This window comes from Leiobunum rupestre, chromosome 5 (assembly GCF_980474605.1).
Source record: "Leiobunum rupestre chromosome 5, qqLeiRupe1.1.hap1, whole genome shotgun sequence".
Classification (NCBI taxonomy): Eukaryota; Metazoa; Arthropoda; class Arachnida; order Opiliones; family Sclerosomatidae; genus Leiobunum; species Leiobunum rupestre.
The window spans coordinates 32,508,307-32,526,661 of NC_143388.1; the positions used below are offsets into that span (position 1 = coordinate 32,508,307).

Consider the following 18,355-nt stretch of genomic DNA (forward strand, 5'->3'; position numbering starts at 1 on the left):
TGAGATTTTGATTGCGTTTTTGTCGAGGTGAGAGTTAACGAATTATTGAGGAACTGCCTTAAGTGTCGATGTCTAGTTTTAAATATTTTCTGGATAATTTCTGCCATTTTTACACCAAATTCTTCCAACCCAAAATTATCTTTAAGAAATAAATATAGTAAGTTTGCCAAATGTTATGATTTGAAGTTGCTTTTAATTTTAACAGGGCTGCCACATTGGGGAAAAAACCAGGGAAAAGTCCGGGAATTTCAAAATTGCTCTAAGAAAACCAGTGAATTTGAAAATGGGTCTAAGAAAACCGGGCGAAAGTCAGGGAATTTGAAAAGGGGTTTAAAAAAACAGGGAAAAGTCAGTGATGTTGAAATGGCTCTACGAAAACCAAGGAATTTGATAATGGGTCTAAGAAAACCGGGGGAAAGTCAGGGAATTTGAAAATGGGTCTAAGAAAACCGGGAAAAATAAAATCATTGTAAAAGACTGTTCAGTGCACTGTCATACCATTTAATTCAAATTTTTCATTAAAAATAGTTTGCAAGAGTTTATCCTAATATGTTTATTTTCATTTTACGTGATACATATTTTCTGTTAGAAATTGAATATTTAGTTAATCGATAATTTTCTTATTTTGCAGTATGTCTTGAAATTACTTTTCTTATACCGTTTAAGCCGATACCGATATTAGAAAAATAGGTTGATATATCGGTGCATCTCTATTAGGTATATATGTTGCTTTTAAAACAATTTGATTTCGAGATTTAAATTTTTAGATGGTTTTAATAAACAAATAATCGATTTGAATTATGTAGAAGTCTTCGCTTAATTTATCAAAATCTACAAATACTCAAATAGCTGAGCGATTCTTATCAAAACAAACTATAGTTAATTAAGATAAAATTAAGAAAATTTGCAAATGGGCTTAAAAATTCGGAACATTTTAAGAACTAGTAAAAATGACAATGAATTTAGTTTTAACTAAAATCAAGTGTCGGCTCGACGTGTAGTAACTCTCTTTTCAATAGATGTCGCTAGCTTCGAAATCAAAAAGGCTATACTTATAGGTACCCTTCGCGTTGATTGGATCGTTTGTAAATTGGTCAATAACATAAATTACAGCAATTATAAACAATACTTTTACGTAGGATATATAATTTAGATTAAAGCCCACTAAATAGAGTATAAGTTGTCCAACTATAATGCTCTACAATGTTTTTCTGACGACGTTATCATTTGGCCATTTTGAATTTTAGCTTCCTTGGCCATAAATAGATGGCACCACGCTCTCCACTAAAGTCGCGTTTTTCGAAGAATCTTATAGATTCATGGCCATCTCTAATAACATGGGCCTTTTCATAATACAGGTGGCTATGATAGAGCCGCCACTTGCTTTAAAAAATCTGGAGCGACCATCTTAATAAATTATTTAAAAAATTTCCATTTTGTCGTAAACCAAAGAATTTGAAAATAACTAGATATAGTCAGGGAATTTTAATTTAATGGCAACCCTGTACATTCAATAAATATAAAATCAGCCGCATTCTGATTTCGAGCCGTCAAAACAAAACCACGTAACTTGAGATGAGATACGTGGTTTTGTCAAAATTGACATATTTAGATTCTACACCCCAATTTACGTATATAACATTAAAAACATTAATAGGTTGCAATTGGATTTATTTTTTTAAATCGAGAAAACATTTAAACGTATCTTTGATATTCACAACGCATTTCGCGCAAAAGCACGTATTTTGCTTATTTTCAGCTCCTATCTCACTTCATGACGCAAAACCACGTATCTCTAAAAATTCCACTTATATTTTTAAATTAAAATCCTCATAAAGAGTCAATATTGAAACGAAATTATTTAACTATAAAATTAACTCGCGTGTAAAAACCTAACACGCGATTTCACAAGTCTCTGCAAAATTAAAAAATCCATTTTTCCCAAAAAGGCCACCGAAAAGATACGTGGTTTTGTTTTAACGGCGACGATTTATCATCTGCTTAATCCAGTAGCTTATGAACTTCTCGCGTTGGCCGCTACGTGGCTCTATGTATACCGAAAAGGTCAATTGAATTTGTTCAATCATCTGACTTTTAAATTACATAAATCTATTTTTAATTCACATTTATATGCACAAAAATAAACAACCATGGCAGTAGGTCAAATGATTATTGCGAGGAACAGATGACAGTATAAATGCTGTTTTGTTTATAATAATACGTATAATTTCGTCATTACAAATATTTGGGAGGGGGGAAGGCAATGTGTTAAAAATACCGTGACCCTATTATGAGGAATTGCATAGCATGAACCCCCGATTCTATTGTTTTTTGGCCATTCTCTATCTTTCACCTTGCGATGTTGCAGTTACGAGGCGTCTTTTTAACACGTCGCGTCATGCTTTTGTGATTTCGCACTTTTTCCTTGCACGGTCCCGTTCACGATACATTACAATGGGGAGGTTCAGAACGAAAAATACGCCAAGATAATACGTCTATAGAACTTCTATAGTTCTCAAATGGTCTTATAAAATCCTATAATTCCATTTTTTTTTCTTATATTTTAGCATATTCGGAATCCAACTGATAAATTTTGAAAAGAATTACGCCAGAAATATATCTAATTTGCATATTTTCTCGTTAAACATTGACCCTATCGAAATCTTGCGTATTTCTATATTTTACCCGTGTAAAACTCCTTTAAAGTTCAAATTGCTAATTTAGTCCTATATTTATTCTGAGTGAAAATTAGTCTTATAACTAGCCTGTAATTTTGAAATTTAGCCCAATCCTATAATTTTGACATTCAGCCCAATAATTTTGAAATGTAGACCTATAATTATCCTATCATTTTGAAATGTAGACCTATAATTATCCTATCATTTTAAAATGTAGACCTATAATTATCCTATCATTTTAAAATGTAGACCTATAATTATCCTATCATTTTAAAATGTAGACCTATAATTATCCTATCATTTTGAAATGTAGTCCTATAATTATCCTATCATTTTGAAGTTTAGTCCTATAATTATCCTATCATTTTGAAGTGTAGTCCTATAATTATCCTATTTTGAAATGTAAACCTATAATTATCCTATTTTGAAATGTAAACCTATAATTATCCTATTATTTTGAAATGTATACCTATAATTATCCTATTTTGAAATTTAGTCCTATAATTATCCTATCATTTTGAAATTTGGTCCTATAATTATCTTATCATTTGAAATTTGTATCCTATAACCCTATATATTTGAGCACTTTTGGCTATTATCATTCTTAATGGTATAAATCTGCAGATTCTCTACGTATTATCTTGACGTATTTTTCGTACTTAACTTCTCTATATGTTTGAGCTCCATTGTTTTAATGGACAATATTTTAGCGAAAGGGAAAAATGTCTAGCCAGTTTCTTTGTCTTTTATTTTATCATTACACGTATACAGACTGTTTAAAATTTTCACAGTGGCTCGTAAAAAAAATTAAATATTATTATTCACTAAGCGTAAAATTTATCTTTTTTAACAAGGCTATAGACTTATACACAATTGGTTAGAGAAAAGGTGTAAACACCATTAGAGGTCGATTTTTAAATACCAGATGGCGCCAATGGTCTAAAAAGTACCAAATGTTTTTGGCAACTGCCTTATATTTTGAATGATATCTGTAGATCTCAGAGGAAATCCAGAATTCATACGCAATACTGATTGGATATAACCTGTCTATAAAAAAGTTTGGTAAATTTTAAAAAAATTAAAAAAACCACTAAAAAAATATTATTTTTTCTTGAGTTTATAGTTTTTACGTAAAACATCGTTTAAGTCACTAAATAATTATTGAATTTGATGTCCATGGTCAAAATGATAACCATATTTAAATATCACGACTGATACTTCATGGTTTTGAAAACATTATTTATATTTTAGTTATAATTTATAAAAACGTTAAAATTTGCGAGCTTTGGGGTACGTCAACCTTTGTCTTACAATTCCTAAAATATTTATTTCCCTATCAACAGTCTTAAGTCAGTATTTATCACCTTTATGCCAAAAGCTTTTAATTAACGCCATCTGGAATATATAAAAAGCATTAAGATCGAACCTTTCACAGTGTTGCCACGGTACGGAGAACCTGGAATTCCTGGAAAAGTCAGGGAATTTGAATATGGGTATTAAAGTCGGGGAATTTTAATAAAATTCGTCTAAAAATCAGGAAAATGTCAGAGAATTTAATTTTGGTTTGCAAATAGGAAACTTTTACTAAAATATTGGTTATAAAATACAAAATCTTAGCACAAAATAAGTCTTGGAAAACCTGGAAAAGTTGAATTTTATTTGTTTCAGGATTTTGCTATAAATATTCCTGTTGTTGTACTACGCAAATTGTGAATCGATCTATTCATAGCAAAATTGAAATGTTTATTTACGAATATCCATAAATGATTCAACTTTTCCAACTTTAGTCAATTTCACTTAATACAGGGTTGCCACGGTACCTGGAATTCCTGGAAAAGTCAGGGAATTTGAATATGGGTATAAAAGTCAGGGAATTTTAAAAATTATTCTAAAAATCAGGGAAATGTCAGGGAATTTAATTTCGGTTGCAAATAGGAAACTTTTACTAAAATATACAAAATCTTGGCACAAAATAAGTCAGGGAAAATCTTCGGAAATGGTCAGGGAAAACCTGGAAAAGTCAGGGAATTTGATTGTGAAAAAACTGTGGCAACCCTGTAATAGATAGGTTAAGCTCTTGCTGGAAAACGCGTAGGGCTAACGTGTAGTATTGTAGACGTACGCGTTTTGCAACGCGGTCTAATTAAGATGCTACAACGTTTCACGATAATGGTCTGAGTATGAATCAGACTTCGGTATAATTTCGGCATTAACTGAAAGAAAAATCAAAGTTATTTTAGCGAACTTATTTAATATTTATGTAAATATTGGTTCAATAACGTATTAAATATTTATCGATTTCCAAATTTCAGAATTTTTTTAAATTCTATCACTGAGAAGGGTAGTACCCGAGGTGTTTATTGGCGTTTTTGTTCAAAGTCGGGGGTATTTTAGACCTATGTGAGATGTGAAATTTCCCAAAAGGAGACGATGCACTACCCATTCGATTTGCCAAGGCAACCGACAATGTTTTTCACAACTTAAAACAAAATTAAGATTTTTTTAATGATTTTACCCCAAAAATGTTCCAATTTACCTAAACTTGATGAAATTATCTAAATGTGGTCCAAATTACCCATTTCGTGATTTTAAATTTTTTCTAAAATTTTCGTAGGTGAATCCGAGAAAATCCCATGCTTTTTAAATGGATTTTCTTTTGTTTTAAGTGGTCAAAAACATTTTCGGTTGCCATGGCAAATCGAACGGGTAGTGCAACGTCTCCTTTTGGGAAATTTCATATTTCATACGCCCGACTTTGAACAAAATCGGCAATAAACAACTCGGGTAGTCTCCTTGTAAGAGTCACTTTTTCAAAAATAAGTCACTGTTTATCACTTTTTTAGGATTTTAGCGTTTTTAATATTATTGGTCTTCCAAAACGATCTTCTAAACTATTTAAAATCCAAACTGAAATGGATTCGTGTGGAATATATTGTGTAATATGTGAAATCAAAAATATTTTAAACTTTATTACCATTACCAGGAGCCATTACTCTACAAGTCTGTTCTAAGTCTCAAAGGTTTTATCTCCGTATATGTATGTTTAAGTTTAAAGTACTGTAGTTAATTCATTTAAATATATTACTTACCACTTTTCCAATTTCCCATTTTATTCTTATACATTATTTACCAAATTATTTCTAATTTTATACCATAACGTTATTTACCACATAATTTATAATTTTATACCATAACCTTATTTACCTCTTTCAAAATTTTATGCCATAACCTTGTTTACCACTTTTCAAATTTTATACCATAACGTTATTAATCATTATTTACCACATTATTTCCCATTTTATGCCATAACGTTATTTACCACTTTTCAAATTTTATACCGTAACGATAGTTATCATTATTTACCACTTTTCAAATTTTATACCGTTAAGATAGTTATCATTATTTTCCCCCTGTTAAACACCACTTTGAAACCCTGGTTTGTTTGGTAAATTCAGATAAATTGTAATTTTACTATTTCGGAAAATTAATCTGGCACCATTTTCTTCTGCAATGTATTTGAAACCATGAAACAACCTGTAAATTGTAATTTTACTATTTCGGAAAATTAATCTGGCACCATTTTCTTCTGTAATGTATTTGAAACCATGAAACAACCTGTAAATTTGACGTTTTGACGCTGTGTGAGGGGGGCGTTCAGGGGTGGGGTTAGTCACTGCGGGAGATGAGATGGAATAATAACTCTCAGTATTATGACAGGCTCTAACAGCGGGATCATCCTTTGTCGTACATTACGGAGGTTAAGTAACGCGAAAAACGCTGGAAAATACTTCAGCCATATCACTCCTTTTCCAACACATTTCCTAACTGCATCCTTGCTGCATCTAGTTCATCTTTACCAATAATTTATTTATTTCGAAGAGAGAATAACTTAGCTGGGACGATCCGCTATACGCAGTTGCGGGTTAAGAAAGGCAAAATACCTAGTACATTTGGCGGAAAGATACTAGCACGACTTTCCGGTAAATCGATGGCGGGAATTTAGAATTTTGCCTATTTTCTGTTAAATTACTAAAGGTTCCTACGCGTGTTATTATAATCTATTTTAGAAATTTCTATGCGTAAATTTCCAAGTGATCAATAAATATTTAATGTGGATTATTATTTTGAAGCTTCATTATATAAAAATACTAGCTGGGCAACAATACATAGATTTCGACTCGCTTTTTAACATTATTTAATTAATTCACTTTAACATAATTTAATTAATTAACTTTAACATTATTTAATTAACTTTTAACATTATTTAATTAATTAACTTTTAACATTATTTAATTAATTAACTTTTAACATTATTTAATTAATTAACTTTTAACATTATTTAATTAATTAACTTTTAACATTATTTAATTAATTAACTTTTAACATTATTTAATTAATTAACCCAAATTGGAAATCGATGAAAATAGCGCGACTCGCTGCCTTTGCGCCATAAGAATAGCTGTGATAAATTTGGAGGTCCTAGGTTGAACGGCTCGGACGCTTATAGAGAAACAGACGCAAGACAGACAGAAGACACTTAAGGAATATAGTATAGATAGTATAGATCTTGTACATTTGGCAGAAATATACTAGCACTAATTTCCGGAGAATCGGCTCCAAGAATTTTGAATTTGGCCTATTTTCTGTTGATTTCCTAAAGGTTCCTATGCGTGTTATATTTATTCATTTTACAAATGTCAATTGCGTAAACTTCAAAGTGATCAATAAATATTTAATGCAGATTATTATTTTGAAGCTTCTTTATATAAAAATATCTAGCACATTTGGCGGAAAGATACTAGCACTAATTTCCGGTAAATCGGCGGCGGGAATTTCGAATTTTGTGTGTTTACGGCTGAATTTCAATGTATACGTGAGGGCGTGATATAATTTAGGAAAATAGCGTCTATTGCGTTATATTTCAAAGCGATAATTAATTTATTAACATAGATAAGATAGTTCTAATAATTTATTTTTAGTACTACAAGTGAAGCATACCTAAACAAATTCCGTTTGGCGAGTCCAGGGTAAGTATAGAACGGGTAATGCCGAGATTACCACGTCGACGTACATAAGCGCGATTTGATGATTGTTAAGAGCGTAATACTAAAAATACGCTATACTGAAGCTTAAATATTTATTAATCACTTTGAAATTTACACAATAGACATTTCTAAAACGTCAGGGAAATCCTCGCTACGCCACTGTAGTCATTCTCCCTGAAATGAATAAATTCTTGTTAAAACTTAACCTCCCTAAAGGACCCCTAATATTCCAAATATATTTCTTGGTTTTAACATTTTTATTATTTTTATTACTATCTTTAGTATGATGTATATAAATAGACTTGTAGGGTCGTTTAAATTGTGGGCGTAACTTGGAGATCTCCCGTCGCGTTTTTTCCGTAGCGATGAAACGATATATATTGCCATCAACACCCCCGCCAGCTTTCTCTTCTCTTAAAATTTACGATAATTTTATGTGACGGGTAGATGGCGGTAAAAATATGGCGCCATCTGGCGGTATTAAACTAAACGGAGGGGGATACTTTATCTTGAATGTACGCCCGAACTCTTTAGCTTGTGAAGTACGCCGTGGAGTTGTAGTTGCTAGTTAAGTTGTCGAAGGGCGTGAAAGCATTAAGAGAATGGGGTGAAAACTATTTTAGTTCTTTTTCGTTTCGGCGCTGCGGTAATGTAGGGACATTAGTATCCGCCAGACGGCGTTCATTATGCCGTTGCTCTCGTAAAGACGTTTTTACAGGTACGAAGTAGACATTTTTAGACCTCTTCAGAAGGTTAAAATATAACTCTTAGTTCTTCCAAAAGTGTATAATTTTATCTCGTATAAGTGTGCCAGTTAGGCGAAATAATTACTGTAGTTTGACGTAGAATGGACGTCATATCAGGGTTTTAGTTTTTTTTTAAATCGATAAATTCAAATTATTAATTTTTATTGATTTGGTTTAATCATTTTATGCTTTTTTTCTTTACAAATTGATGAATAATTTGCCTGCAGCAATAATGTGAAATAAAATGTAAATTAATTATAATTAAATTACTAATTTTTATTATATTGAAGCAGGGTTGGCGGATTTAAATCCATTTGATGAAAGTCAAGATTTAAAATCCATATGATTTTATGTTGTCAAAAACATTTTTCGTTGCCATGGCAAAACGGTTGCCCATTGAATAAATTCCCTTTAGGATTTTTCATGATACATGAAGGTCTACCAATCCCCCGAATTTGAACGAAATCGGTGGGTTACACTTCGGGATGTCTCCTTGTCAGTTAAATTGCTAGATTTAGCTCTAGGATAAATTCCTATACCAAGTCATTATAGTCTATACTTTTGCTTTGTATATACTAGTATTTTTTGTGATAAAATGGTTAAATAGTTTAAATTTTTTAAGTGAAAATCAAAGATTTATTTCTCTAAATACAGATTTTGTTTTTATATGCATAAAGTTAGTAAATTAAGTAGCGTATATAATCCTATAAAATCCTATAATTTTGTAAAATAGTCCTATAAAGTCCTATATTTTTAGAAAAAGAATCCTATTTTTCTTAGAAAAAATTGAAGATTTGAGTGGGGGCGATTTAAATCCATTTGATGAAAATCAAAAAATTTGTCAATCCTGAAGTATAACTTAAGCTATTTAAATCAGAGAATTTCTTTAAAAAATCACTTGACTTAAATTAATAAATATGGAATGTTTTTAAACTAGACAACCCAAAAATATTAGCACGAATCACAGCTAATGAATCAAATGACCTAGTCTGAAGGCCACCATAAATGTGTGGTCATTCTCGGAATGGCTCCTAGTAAAATATAGAATTGGCACACTTATGTGAAAAGTCTTTATAAACGAATGGTTTTTTTTTAAACTAATTTTGGACCCAAAGATATTTTATCAAGTTCCTGTTTTCCTGGATTAAAATTCAGCTGGGAGCCATTTCTAGAATGACCACACATTTATGGTCAACTTCAACTATGCGAACTCCTGATAATTTTTCAGTTGCGTATTTTTTCCGCTGGAAGCGTTTAACTTTTTTGTTATTACGTCAAATTCACGTCACTCCATTCATAGCTATTTTATTAAGAATATATTATAGACTTAAGGTCTGAAAATTATTCAATTTGTCTGCCACTTTCACTATTTATGTAGTTCAGCTTCTGCGAATATTTACGTTGTAAATATTAGGATTAGCAAATTTTTTTTTTGCTAATTCTAATATTTATATTTTTCTACTTCTGCCAAATTTTACTTTTTACTGCCAATATATTTTCTGCTATATCGAATATTTATATTTTTATTCTACTGCCAATCTTTACTTGACTTCCAATAGATTTTCTGATATTTACTGCCAATAGATTTTCTGATATTTACTGCCAATAGATTTTCTGATATTTACTGCCAATAGATTTTCTGATATTTACTGCCAATATATTTTCTGATATTTACTGAAAATAGATTTTCTGATATTTACTGAAAATAGATTTTCTGATATTTACTGCCAATAGATTTTCTGATATTTACTGCCAATAGATTTTCTGATATTTACTGCCAATAGATTTTCTGATATTTACTGCCAATAGATTTTCTGATATTTACTGCCAATAGATTTTCTGATATTTCGAATATTTATATTTTTATTCTACTGCTAATCTTTACTTTTCTCTTACTGCCAATATATCTTCTGATATTTACTGCCAATATATTTTCTGCTATTCCCAATATATATATATATTTTTTCTACTGACAATCTTTAAATTTGTTGATATTGCTAACAGTTTTTTAGCAATTTGCCAATAGTTATGTTTTTGACTACCGGAAATTTTAATATTTGTCAACTCATTCCAATAATTATTTTTTTGTGCTACCGCCCATATTAATATTTGTTTGATACTTCCAATATTTTTTCTGCTACCGCCAATATGATTTATATGCTACTTTTAATATTTTCCCGTTACTTAAAATATTTAATTTTGGCTTCTACTGTGAATAACGTGGACTTCCTCGTTTAAAATAATTATATCAATTTGCCCAAATTGAGTCAAATTGACGGCTTTATTTTGATGAATTACCGGTAATCAAATATTCCCTTTCCAAAACACGGTTGCGAAACGTGTCCAATTAGCATATATTTATAAACCCACAAGACGATATTAACGCGGATTAAATTCTTAAATTGACTTGAATTCAATTCGAAACGGTATTCCGTAATGAATTAATTTGGTTACAGACTTAAAGATAGTTTTTTAATTTATTTCGTCGTGATAGACTGGAATTCGTGATATCTAAATTTCGGTTCCTTCTTTCAAAACTTGTTTTTCAATTTTCTCGAGTCTAGTTTTTTTTTTCTCGGATTAGATCTCAAACTCGGCAATATAATAATATCTTTCATAATGAAGCGTATCTTCTTCCTTGTGGAGAACCGAAAAATGAAGCTCGTATTAATACGGTAATCGATTTCCCTCCCCCTTCGCCACCATGTAGCGTTCATTGGAACTATCGACTCGGGTACCTCCCAGTACTGGTTCGAATTTTGATAATGGAAGGGTTGCCGTATAATTTTAAATTTTATTAAATTCAAAATTTCAATTTTAGTGCTTTTTTTTCTTTGTGTATTGTAGTTATTTGGGGATAAATAAATTTAGGGTTTAGGGCTATGATGGGTATTTTTGATATTTATTGCACCAATTGACCTATATTTGAAATTGTTTTATTTCGATTATAATTTATTTAATCTGCGGGTGTTAGTTTTACTACAGGTTTTTTTTTTAAATGTCTCGAGTTTGTTTTGTTTTGTAAACACATTGAAATATTATCTGGTATATTGTGAAATACAAGTTGCATTTTTGATAGGCCGTGAACCTTACGGCATTTTTTGGTAAGCTGAAATTGGGATAATATAAAAGTGTAAATGGTTTTTCTCAACGTCAGTAATTATTAGCGGGCGTGCGCTCTTGTAAATACGATATTTGTCGCGTTCAAAATAGTGTCGCAGGAAAAACACAATTACGCAACCTCCGATATTATAGAAGGAAACTGTTGTATTTCTAGAAATGGTTCATTTAAATTTGTAGTATTTTTAATACTACAATAAAAATTAGAATTGTCCCTACTAAATCGTAATGACAAACAGTATTATCTGATTTAAATCCAGTTTTTTCTTTAATCATTGATTTAAATCACCAAATATTTTTATAGACTAATTAAAAAATGCCAAAACGTAGGTTTCAAAACGATTCTCATTTAAGCAAACTAAAATATTAAATTTTATTCAGATTTCATTTAATTTTAGATTATATAACCGATAGTTAAATACTAAACTTGATATGATTTTAGATTATTTTACTGATAATTAAATAGTTATTAAATTAGATTTAATATTAGATTATATAACCGATAGTTAAATATTTATGAAATTTATTTTATTTAATTTAATTTTAGATTATATAACTGATAATTAATTAGGTATTTAATTAAGATTTATTTTTAGATTATTTATTATTCCATTTAATTTTAGATTGTTTAAGATTCCATTTAAGTTTAGATTGTTTAAGATTCCATTTAATTTTAGATTATTTAAGATTCTATTTAATTTTAGATTATCTAAGATTCCATATAATTTTGATCAAATTACTAATTAACTTTGGGTTACCTAAACTTAATTAAGATTCCATTTAATTTTAGATCAAAATGCTAATTAACTTTGGTTTGCATAAACTGAATTAAGATTACATTTAATTTTAGATCAAAATACTAATTAACTTTGGGTTTCATAAACTTAATTAAAATTTAATATAATTTAAAGATTCTATACCCACCAAGTAAACTGGAATAAAGTCTATTTGTTCAAAAAAATTCAATAAATGAAATTAAAATTTAAAAATTATTTTATAACAAAATGTTACAAGATCGTAACAACGTGTTGTATAACAGTCGAGGGCAATTTGTCAATTATCTAATTACGAACTATATGGAACGATATAAAAAACCCACACTTATTACCTATAAATAAACCAAATAGAATCGTTCGAAATTATACAAAGCCAACGTATTATTACAAAATTTAACAAGTTTCCCAAAATATACGGTACGCTTTGGTAAATTTCTTTTGTTTGAATCGTAATATTGTAGCTCAGAAAATGGATAAGAAACGGCGCGTATATATCTGCAGAAATCATAATTACCCCGATGTAATTACGTTTAAAAAGGGCTTCCCGATTACAATCACGCCGAGAAAAATGCGTAATTTCGTTGTAATTACACGCTTCGGAGACTCAGGACGACGCGTTCTTCTCCATAGAAACTTTAATTGCCGTATAACTTCGCCGTAGAAAGGATTTGATGCCGCGTGCTTGAATAGAAAAGTCAACATTTAGCCGATGGGGATGGTTTCGGCGGGGCTGGGCCACTGAGGAAAAGAGCTCGCATTTATTAGGTACATCGTTTTAGCGGCCGGGCTCCAAAGAGTTCCAAGGACGATTATACGATGCCGCCCCGAAATAGGTCGTTTTTTGCGGATATACGAACAAGGGGTCCCCGGACAATGTGGCTTACTACGCAGCAGCAGTGTACCAAAAATTGCACATTTTAAAAATATTCTGCATACCAGTTGTAAATAATGGGGAATATGGAAATATAGGGAAATATGTAGACAACGGGAGATATAGGGAAATATGTTGATAACGGGAAATATAGGGAAATATGTTGATAACGGGAAATATAGGGAAATATGTTGATAACGGGAAATATAGGGAAATATGTAGACAACGGGAAATATAGGGAAATATGTAGACAACGGGAAATATAGGGAAATATGTTGATAACTGGAAATATAGGGAAATATGTTGATAACGGGAAATATAGGGAAATATGTAGACAACGGGAAATATAGGGAAATATGTTGACAACGGGAAATATAGGGAAATAGATAGACATAAGGAAATATAGTTAAATAGATAGTCAATGGGAAATTTATGGAAATAGGTAAACAACGGGAAATATAGGGGAATATGCAAACAATTGGAAATATAGGGGAATATGCAAAAAATGGGAAATATAGGGGAATATGTAAACAATGGGAAATATAGGGGAATATGCAAAAAATGGGAAATATAGGGGAATGTGCAAGCAATGGGAAATATAGGGGAATATGCAAACAATGGGAAATATAGGGGGATTATGCAAACAATTGGTAACATGGAAATATGTAAACAATTGGTAAAATAGGGAAATATGCAAACAATTGGCAATATAGGGAAATATGCAAACAATTGGCAATATAGGGAAATATGCAAACAATTGGCAATATAGGGAAATATGTAAACAATTGGCAATATAGGGAAATATGTAAACAATTGGAAATATATGGAAATATGTAAACAATTGGAAATACAGGGAAATATGTAAACAATGGGAAATATAGGGAAATATGTAAACAATTGGAAATACATGGAAATATGTAAACAATGGGAAATATGTAAACAATGGGAAATAGGGAAATAACGGGAACATTAAAAAATCAATGTATCAACTTTAGAAGATCTTATTATATTATACGTTTTTACTTAGCGACCTAATTCGTGACCGAAAACTATCGCACTGCCTTCTTTCGCTGGCGACTACCGCCAACAATTGATTAAAATTTCGAAATTTAATTTAATCGATTAACTGCTCACCTTCTGTAGGTCGTATTAAAATGAATTCAGATTAGTCTCGGACTTAAACTGTCATCTGATCTGATATCTGATCCATCTAGTTTGTGTGCAGTTAAGAAACATTCACCTTTTAATTTCTTGAAGGCTTTTTTGCTTTAAAAATTTGTTTTTGTTAAATTCATTATTTGATAACTATTTTTTAAACTCCAAATTTTAATTTATCCTCCCTATTATTAAAATATCGTGATATAGTGTAATGTTTCGTTTTTGTATATCTGGATAAAATTATCCTGATCGTGCAAATTCCTCAAATTATTATAAATTACATTTATAAAATAAATCGGTTTTGTTAAATTAATAATTTGATAATTATTTTTTAAACTCAATAAAAAATGTAACTTTATCCTCCCTATTATTATTATAATATCCTGAAATAATATAATTTTTCGATTTTGTATTTCGGGATAAAATTATTCTAATCGTGCAAATTCATCAAATTAAATTAAATTTATTAAATATATCAGTTTTGTTAAATTAATAATTTGATAATTATTTTTTAAACTCAATAAAAAATATAACTTTATCCTCCCTATTATTATAAAAAACAACCTGAAATAGTATAATTTTTCGCTTTGGTATATCTGGATAAAATTATCCTAATCGTTCAAATTCCTCAAATTAAAATAAATTAAATTTATTAAATAAACTTAAAAATAAACTAAACGGTGAGAGTAAAAGACGAACATTTTAATCGCCACTATAAACCCGCCCGCTTCGTCTTCATTTCCCCATCAAAACATTTAATCCTTACGGTGTCTCGAATGTACAGTCGAAGTCTTACAACACGTTTATTCCTGATGCCTTTTTTTGTTTGTTGGCCTAACGGCGAAACCCTGTTTTTGAGACGGTTATTTGACTACGCTACCCCCTCTCTTTGGCCGTCGCGCGTGTGGTTGCAACTTGTTTTATTTCGTACATTACTTTAAGCGATTTAAGCCTTACATGGTAGGATGCACGGTCGGGGGAGGGCAAAGACGAGGGGGGAGTTAAAAAGTTGAGAGGCGTGGAAAACGGTTTTTCGTCGCGTAGTTTAGGTTTTCTTAGTTCTGGCGCGAGATCACAACCGCTCGGGACACGATTTGGTTAATTTCTTATTATCGCGACTCCATAAATTGCTTAGAGTCGGTAGCATGGCGGACGTCGTGTTTCGAGGCTCGCCCCACCACAATCACCACAATTCCCTGCCCCACTTGACCACTACCGCGACCCGTAATGGTCACTCCGGGAGAAGTGTCAGTGTCTCTTCGGCCCCTCCGATTCGAAATGGCAATCATAAAGCCTGTCCCGTTCATCATTTTAAACGTAATAAAAGCTTGGACCATACTGGACAACAAACGTTTCGCCTTCTTGTAAGTTCATTTTATTCAAATTAGTTACCTCCTGGATTTACTTTTTTATTAATTTTATGTTTGAAATTATTAATTTGTTGTTATAAAATTATTAATTTGTTGTTATAAAATTATTAATTTGTTGTTATAAAATTATTAATTTGTTGTTATAAAATTATTAATTTGTTGTTATAAAATTATTAATTTGTTGTTATAAAATTATTTATTATAGCTTCATCAAAATATTGGTAAATTAAGTTCTTAAATATGTAATTATTTAACAAGGTTGTTGTGATTTTAATTTTTTCTGCAAAGATCTATAGCTTTTTCAAACAATTGAAAATTTGCTTGAAACACTTTAAATTTGCAACAAATTAATTAATTCCTTTTATAATTAATTACCCGGTTTGGTTGTCATTTTAATTTAATTCTGTAGAGATCTATAGCTAAATCAAAATATTTAAAATTATCATGAAACAATTAATTTGGCATTAAATTAATTACTTTTAATAATTAAGTAATTACCGGAATTGTTGTAACTTAAATTAATTTAATTCTGTTCTGCAAAATTCCTGTTTGCAAATTATGTAATTTCTTTAATAATTAATTACCGGGATTATAAATTTAAGTAGCTATAGCATTTAAAAAATCTAAAATTACTTAAAAGGATTTAATTAAAAAATCACTTAAAAGGACTTAATTGAGAAATTAATTCCTTAATTTTTTCAAGTATTTAATAAATTGATTTTAATCTAATATAATAATTGTTTATCTATTTGATTTGTTTTAATTGGTATTTTTGTTGTATATTCCATTAGTATATTATTTTACTTAAATAAATCATTTAAAATAACGATTTAAATCCAATAATCCGTTTTTCCTTAACGTTAATAGCGCTAGCTTAGATTGGGACTAATCTTGGATCCTTTTAAGAAAACATTCCGGAGACGAGTTAGTCGCTATAATTAAATAACCGGTATATACAATAAATTTTTGTCGAGGCAATAAAAAGAAAATCAGGTCTTCAAAAGTTCCAATTTTCAATCACATCGACCAAAAATTTCCAAAGAAGAAGAAAAAAAGTTGGAAATGAGGATAATTAAAAATACCACTTTTAACACTTTTCCCAAAACCGATTATGAAAATTATAGAAATTATAAATATCGTTGGCGCATGACGTGGTAAATAAACCTCTCCATATTTAAAAAAATTGGTCTCTTGAAGCGAGACAGGAAACCTCCAAAATACTCATCAGGAAGAACTAAATCAAACAAATTCCAGAAAAAGGATATTTATTTTTCGCTATTGCCATTTCCTGAAATAATTAGTCACATATTTTCACTTTTCCGTTGTGCTTTCGAAAGTAAAAGTGGAAGAATTTGGGTTTTTATTCTGAGTTTTCATTTTTTCCCTTTATTTAGCTAAATTTAAAATTCTAACCGGACACTGAAAAATAAAGGGCCGGAGTAGGTATTAGTTTGCTCGTAAATGTAGCAACTCGAGAAATAACGGAAACTCTCTTTTATCCTTTTACGGTGTTTTGATTTCGTCGCGAAATCGCTAGTATATAAAAATGGATTTATTTTTTTGTCGTTTCGACATTTTGATAATTTTGGGTGACGGTATTGTACAATTGGTAACTTCCCCGACTCGCCTCTTTTCGTCCAAAGTCGCGGATGTGTTCGGAGGATGACCAGAAACGCCTTTTGGATCGAATCTCTAACCGAGGTATTGAATTTCATTTGTTTATTCTGCGATTTTGACTCCTTCTAGTGGGGCCACGTTCTTGTCTCCATTTAGGCTACGTTCATTGTGGGTGGCCGCTGGGATTGGTGTGTTTGGCTGTCTTAAATCTCTCATTTCTTACTTCGCTTTTCGAAAAAATTTCATTTAAAATAAGGGGATCGAAATATAAATTCAACGTTTGTTTTTATAAATATCTAGGGATCATTTTTCTTGAAATCTGAAAACGGTAGATATGTTGACCATAGTTTGTGTGACAAAATACCGTTGTTTTGAAAGATTGGCGGACTACTTAAGTAATCTGTTGTACAAGTAACGATAAATTCAATTTGTTTCTGGAAATTTAGATATCCACAAGAAGTATGGGAAATATTTTAAGTCTCGGGGAAATCCCTGGGAATATTGGAAGTATCGGAAATTATTTTAAGTCTCGGGAATTTCCTGGGAATATTGGATATATTGAGAAATCCCTGGGAATATTGGAAATTTCGGGAAATCTCTGAATATTGGAAATTTCGGGAAATCTCTGAATATTGAAAATTTCGGAAAATCTCTGAATATTGAAAATTTCGGGAAATCTCTGAATATTGGAAATTTCGGAAAATCTCTGAATATTGAAAATTTCGGGAAATCTCTGAATATTGGAAATTTCGGAAAGTCTGAATATTGGAAATTTCGGGAAATCTCTGAATATTGGAAATTTCGGGAAATCTCTGAATATTGGAAATTTCCGAAAATCTCTGGGAATATTGGAAATTTCCGAAAATCTCTGGGAATATTGGAAATTTCCGAAAATCTCTGGGAATATTGGAAATTTCCGCAAATCTCTGGGAATATTGGAAATTTCCGCAAATCTCTGGGAAAATGGGAAATTT

At 30.6% G+C, this 18,355-nt stretch overlaps 1 protein-coding gene across 1 annotated transcript in view; it reads left to right on the forward strand.

Moving 5' to 3' along the window:
• LOC149944190 (WD repeat-containing protein 47-like) overlaps positions 1 to 18,355 on the forward strand; it is a 58,328-nt gene that overhangs the window by 25,632 nt on the left and 14,341 nt on the right. The window lies entirely within an intron of this gene.